The following is a 7,500-nucleotide window of genomic DNA, read 5'->3' as shown; positions in this document are numbered from 1 at the left end:
TGTCACATTCTGCTACATACTTCTGAATATCACGATTCATTCCCTTCCAAAAGAAGGATTGACATGCATTGTAGTAAGTCTTAAAGAATCCTACATGTCCAGCTGATGGTGAGTCATGTAATTCCTTGAGTATTTTAAACTTAAACTTGGAATTTGTATTTAGATAGATTCTTCCCTTATACCATAGGATATCATTCTTCCACTCAAATTTTGAGTTGTTGGGAAGGTTATTGATTATTGTCGTTATTTCTGGATCCTTGGCATACTCACTTCGAATTTTGTTAAGCCACTCAGGGACAACAACCGAAATTGCAAGTAGTGTTGGTTCTTCATCTTTCCTGGATAAGGCATCTGCTACTACATTGTCTTTACCTCTTTTATGTAGTATTTCCAAGTCAAAAGCGGCAATTTTTTCAATCCATTTTTGTTGTTCTTCGGAAAGTGTTTTTTGTTGAAGGAGATGTTGGAGACTGTTATGGTCTGTTCGAATAGAAAGCTTACTTCCCAAAAGATATTGCCCCCACTTAGCTAGTGCGTGCATGATAGCGAGCATTTCTTTGTTGTATGTGGATTTGAGGCGTTCTCTTTTGTTGAGATTCCTACTTTCAAAAGCTATTGGTTGTCCTTGTTGCATTAATACTGCACCTATACCAAATCCAGAAGCATCACACTCAACGATAAATGGTTTAGAAAAATCTGGTGTTGCTAATACAGGAGCATTAGACATAATTTCCTTTAATTTTTCAAAACACCTTCCCGCTTCCTCATCTCATAGAAACGATTTTTTCTTTAAAAGGTTTGTTAGAGGTGCAGTTATATGTGCATAGTTTTTAATAAATCTTCAGTAATATCCAGTCAAACTTAAGAACCCTCTTAGCTTTGATATATTAGCAGGTTTGGTCCATTCTTTTATAGCCTTGATTTTGTTAGGGTCCACCTTTACACCTTCATGGGATATAATGTGTCCAAGGTATTCTACTTCTTCCTTTCCGAAGGTGCATTTGGATTTTTTTGCGTAAAATTGGTGTTCTTTAAGTAGCATAAGAACTTTGTCCAAATGTTGCAAGTGCTCCTTCCAAGTTTTACTGTAAATTAGAATATCGTCAAAGAATACTAATACAAACTTTCTAAGATGTGGGCGAAATAATTCGTTCATAGTTGCTTGAAACGTTGCTGGTGCATTGGTTAATCCAAACGGCATTACTTTAAATTCATAGTGACCTTTGTGTGTTCAGAATGCCATTTTTGGTATGTCCTCTAATCTGATTCTAATTTGATAGTACCCTGATCTTAAGTCCAATTTTGAGAAATACCTTGCGCCATGTAGCTCATCCAACATTTCATCGATAAAGGGGATTGGAAACTTGTTTTTAATTGTTATTTTGTTTAATCCCCTATAGTCAATACATAGCCTGAATGACCCATCTTTTTTCCTTACCAACACCACTGGAGCAGCGTAAGGACTTTTACTTTTCGAGATGATTCCACACTTTAAGAGGTCTTGGATTAATCTCTCGATTTCTGTTTTTTGGTGATGTGGATATCGGTATGGCTTGATGTTGACCGGGTCTGATCCTGCCTTGACTTCTATTGTATGCTCAATTTCCCTATTAGGCGACATCTTCATAGGTAGGTCTTGAAATAATTTTTCATGTTTCCTAATTAGATCTTGTATCTCTGGTGACTCTTCATTGGTCATATTTGCAGATAACATTTCTAACTGATGACATTGTACTACATAAGTGGGTGCTCCTTTTCGAATCATCTTCATCATCTGTGATGATGATACAATTTGATTTTTTGGTGCTTGGAATCCATGTAATTTGTACTTCTAACCTCCCCATTTGAATTTTATAAATTGTACTTGGTGGTTGGCGGCATAAGTACCTAAAGTTCGTAACCACTGAATACCTAAGACTACATCTACTCCTCCTAATGGTACTATGAAAATGGAGACTCTAAACTGAAGTCTTGAATCTGCAATTTAACCTTATGGCATTTCCCCACCTTTTCTATCTTCTTACCGTCAGCTACCATCACCTTCATGTTTGGTAAGGGAAATGAAAAAATATTGAGTCTCTTTGCCACGGTTGCATCCAAAAAATTGTGTGTGCTACCAGAGTCAATGAGAACCACCACGTTGTTCTTCTTTATGTGTCCTTTTAACTTTAAAGTCTGAGGTTGTGATATACCTGTCATAGCTGATAATGATACTTGCGGAATACTTTCGTCATCTAATTCTGGTGAGAATTCTGGGGCATCTTCTGTTTCTTCAATGTTAGAATCTTCACTGTTTGAATCATTAATTGCTTCACAATTATATAGGTTCTTTGGTTCTTTTCCTTTAGCACACCTATGTTTGGGGTCCCACTTCTCACCACAATGCTTGCATTTACCCTCCTTTATCCTTTGCGCTTCCACATTAGATTTTTCATCTTCACGACGATGTGGGGGAACATATCTTGTATTTTTTGTGTCCGCATACTGAGGTGTTCTTCGTTTTGAATATGTTTTTTCGGATTTTGACCAAAGTATTTGTTCGAATTTTTTTCAGTTGTTTTTGCTTTTCGTCTTGTTACTTCTATTGATGAAATGTCATGCATCTCAAGTTCTACTTGTAAGTGGGTTTTGAGTCCTGAGATGTATGACTGAATTAGACAAGATTCTGATAACCCAGGTACTCGTGTTACTAAGGTCTCCCATTCTTGAGTGTATTCGTCCACACTTCCTTTTTGTCGTAATTTGATGAGTTTTGAAAAGAACTCTTCTTCTTTTACACCTTGGAATCTTTTAAAGAATGCATCTTTAAATTTCCTCCAGCTAATGACATGTGTTGTCTTTTTCCACCACATATACCAGTTATATGCTTCTCCCTCCATTTTCATGGATGCATGCCTGAGCTTTTCGTCATCGTCGTTGATGTCATATATCTCAAAGTATTCTTCTGCCTTATTTATCCATGCAACATTGTTTTTTTCGTTTCCATCGAATTTAGGCATCTCGACTTTTTCCCTTCGCTGGTATGTTGCTAATGGTTGAGCGAAAAAAGGGTGTTGATTGGTATTTTATCCCAGAGTTGCTTGTTTGTAAAAGTTGTATTACTCACTTCTTGGTGGGGTGTCGCTGATTTCCTTGGGGATTCAACTTTTTCATGAGAGTCAGTGGACTTTGTTGAATCTGATGAGATGTGTTCTTGATTCTCTTCATTTTCTTTTAGTAGTTGTTTGGGTGTACAATTCATCTTTTTACACAGAAGTTTCAGCATTGTTACGGCATCTCTGATATGTACTTCTGTTTGGACATGTTGATTTTCCATCTTTGTTTCTATTCGGTTTGTCGTATCGTGAAGACTTTTGATTTCGTCAGCTTGCTCCCCAAGCTTGATCTGGAATTCATTTAATCTTTTACTGACCTCGTCGTGGTTGTTATTTATCTTATGCTCTGCGTCAACCAATTTTTTTTGGAAATCCGCCATTGTCATTGTCGACATTGAGCGAGTTTGTGGCGGCGTATATTTATCTGCCAGCTTAAAATTTTTAAAATTATTATTATTATTATTATTTTAAATTAATTAATTAAATTGACGTTATATATATATATATATATATAATATAATATAATTAGGTTAAGTTATGTAATATATATATATATAGATAACATATGTATAAATTAATGATATAACTATATATTATATATAATATATATTACTATCCAAACAGTCACGTTGGCTGACGGAACCCTTTGACTGTTCAAAAAAATATCGCGAATGTCGCCGCAGTTTATCGCCACAGTCTTTAACAGGTGGCTACAGTCGATGGTGGGTGTGAACAGGTGACAATGTGTGGAAACTAGTGCGGAATGGGCGAGCGGGAGAACAACGTAAGTTAGCGTGAGGGTTGATACTGATGATGGACGGTTGATGAAGAAAAAAGTGTGAGGAACAGACAGGGCCAATAGACCGACGAGAGGAGCAGAACTTGGGCGGATGGTTGCAGAGATGATGACTTCGAGGGCAGAAGGAACAAGGGACTTAATGCAATAGACGGTAACAAACAATGGCGTTGCGAGTAGTCAGAGAACCGTTAGCTGTGCTGTAGTGAGCCCAGGAGCGACTCGCTCTGATACCAAATGGAATAGAGAACTTATGATACGCAGAAATTTATATACAAATATTTTATTAAAAAGATGAATTACAGATGATGTTGATTACAAATGGGGTTCCTGGCTTATATACTGCCATGGACACCCTTTAGGGAAAGGGCATGATCTTATGATCGTGCCCTTTCGTCTAATTTAACTAAAAATTAACTAATAAACCTAATCTAACTAATTTTTACATAACAAAAGTCATGGTCAAGTTAGACACAAAATGTGTATGTGATTCTTTTGTTTGTGGAATAATGAATCTTTTTTGGCAAAGATTTGTCTATTGAAGTTAATGAAGGTGTACATAGTATGTTTCACTCTAGATTTCAACCTTTGACTTCTTAGGGAACACATATTTTTAACCATTAGGGTACAATGGATTTAGTCACATGTATATTTTCTTTGCATATAACTATTTGTGGTTAAGGTAAAGGTAGATTCATTTCTAGTTAAGCTTATCTAGTTTGATAACCATTAACAAGAAGTGGATTAAGTGGCAGAATAACATAATAAAGTGTCTCGTGTAAGAGAAGAAGTGGAAACACTTCTCCTTTCGTATCTTATGTGGTTTCCTCTTGTATTCAAGCCTACTATTAATTAAAGGAAAGTTGCTTCATGATAATTATTATACAAGGAAGTGAGTGAACAACTAAAGAAAAACAACTAGAGAGAAGGAAGAAAGGAAAGGGTATTTCTTTATGTCTATCAATTTTGTTTCAATAAATATATCAAATCTAGAAATTGATCAGAAAATGTGTGTCTAGGAGCTAGTGTTTGCTCAACCATGTCCTATAAGATGAAGATCAAGAGGGGCATGACCTTTCACTTTGAAATAGTAAGCATCATCATTTGTAAATTTAGTACTATTACGGTTAAAATTCTTGTGATTATTTTATAAGAGGGAGGTTGATCTAAAATGGGGCACTAAAGGTTCTTGTCAGCTTACAAGAACCTCTCCCACTCCAAAGCTTATTAAGTTCCAAGATCTAGCTTATGATTAACCAATTGCGGAATTGAAAATTCTTGAAATAGGTGTATGTTTGTGTTTGTCTTTAACTGCTTAATTACTTTAAGTCTATTTTCTTAAACTGATATATAAACCCACATAATAGTAAAATGCAGCAAATAAACAAACACATAAGACAACAATATAATATGGAGTTCACCCTGATATCTTGGGTTGTGTCTCCTTGAGCTCTAATCAACTCGACTAGGCTCTTTGCGATTATGGTAATATTTCTTTTACAAGCTCCACGCTCAACTCCATTGATTTACAACTGAACCTATGGGTTTAGAATACCATCTTATCCCACTGGATGTCCTCACTCTGCAAACAGATCTAGGCTTCTCTGGACTTGACTCCTTCAGTCAGTGCTCTGAGCTTCTTGAGCTTTTGGCTTCTCTGACTCCCTAAAAATTCTCTTAATTGTCTCTGGAACTCCTTCTTCTGTCTTCAGCACACTTTGAACACCAACGACAGCTTGATCATTTGATCTCTTCGTTGTTCTCAGCTCTGACTTTGGCTCTTGGCTCTAGCTCTGGCTCTGGCTCTCGGCTCTGGCTCTGGCTCTGGCTCTCGATTCTCGACTCTTTGCTGCTATCGACCCTCTGGTTCTGCGCAACTATCTTGAGCTCTAGCTCTACGCAGCTGTGAGCTCCCTGAAGGGAGACTAACTTCTCTGCTACTACATTTTTTGTGAGCTCCTGCGCGCCTCCCTTGTCAATCGTGCTCTCTGGCTTTTGTGAGGAATCCTCTGACTCTGCAGCTTCCATCTGTTCCTCTCTGTGCAATCATTCCTTTGCCTCTCATCATGAGGAATCATTCCTTTCTGCGGCTCTACGTCTCTTCGACTGGCCCTCTGGCTCACTGGCTCATTGGCTCTGTGTCTTCTATAATGCATCCCTATTACAAAACGCCCACTTACAGCGTGGCACAGGTGAATAGGAGCCGTTTTATAATGGAAAAGACATAGTCGACCTCTTTTCGGACTAAATCCCGAATTAGCAATATAACGGAAATACACAAGAAAAATACATCATGAGTCGTTTAATCAAACTTCAAATATATGTAATCGCATCTATAAACCCATCAGGTCTGCCATTCTATCACAAATCGCAATCGCATAGGCATATGGCCAAAAAAACTTAATACAGGGGAAATACAGAGAAATCTCGTAAATCCAGATTTCAAAAGTTATGAAATCACGCTTATAAACTCTATCGGGTTTGTATTTTAGTGGCATATCACAATCGCATGTCACGTAGGTGCATTTGCCCTTTGTATCAGGGATTCGTCGATCTCCCAATCTTCGATCACTTCGATCGGCGCCTCATTGGCTATCAACTATCGGCGCATCGACTATCAGCTATCGGCGCATTGCTGCTCCCATGGTCCATGGTCCTTAAGCTTCCCCGATCATTGATCAACAATCATATCCTGACCGTTGATCTGTGCACCTGATCCGACGGTCCACGTGCAATTGTTGATCGCTTATCGCAAGCCTTTATGCCTTTGGCTAAGTCCTTCCCTTTGGATGTATTGCGATGCGATATGAAATGTTCCCTTTATATATATATATATATATTATATATATATATATTATATATATAATATATATATATCTGTGTGTGTGTGTGTGTGTGTGCGATATCAATGATCCATATATATCTATTTGCAATGCGATGAAGGAATGCGATGTGATGAACTTTAAGGGATTTTATGTTTAAAAACCATTTTCCCTTAAGTCCCATTTATAAGAAAATGCCTCCTTTTCTAAGGATAATGGGCAATCTTCTTTTTACAATAACTTCTTCATCCGAAGTCCATTTTAGCGCATTCAAATTTCATTAGATTCAGAATGAAGAGATCTCTGAAATGAGACTATTTTCAGAAGCATCCAATGACTTTCATTTTTCTTTATGAGGAATATTTATAGACTTAGAAGTCTATTATAGATCCATTTTGGATCACACCTTCCGACTAAAAGGAACTTTTGGTCTCTAAAAGACTGATATACTGATCTGAATAGTAAATGAGAGTAACAACACCCTCTTCTTTCAACCTGCATGCACTTGCTTGCATGGCTAGTGCCTCTGAACCAAAACCGTTGAACACTCCCTTCCTGGATGTGCTTGTCCTCCTGGGAAGAACTGTCTTCGTCCTTGACTTCTTGCAGAACTCTTACTGAGCAGGTTACAGAAGATAGTTTGAAGTTCTCTGCCTTGATCATTGATCCAAGGTGGTTCAAACCAATGTGAAGTTACATCTACTTCACAAAATTTTCATTTGTACCTGTTTGACATACTATCAACAACAACTGTTAACAACAACGTGATTATAGACAATAACTAGAT

This window comes from Pinus tabuliformis, chromosome 6 (assembly GCF_031772625.1).
Source record: "Pinus tabuliformis cultivar Carrire ecotype Pingquan chromosome 6, CPIR1, whole genome shotgun sequence".
In the NCBI taxonomy this organism is placed as follows: Eukaryota; Viridiplantae; Streptophyta; class Pinopsida; order Pinales; family Pinaceae; genus Pinus; species Pinus tabuliformis.
This window is presented reverse-complemented; position numbering follows the sequence as displayed.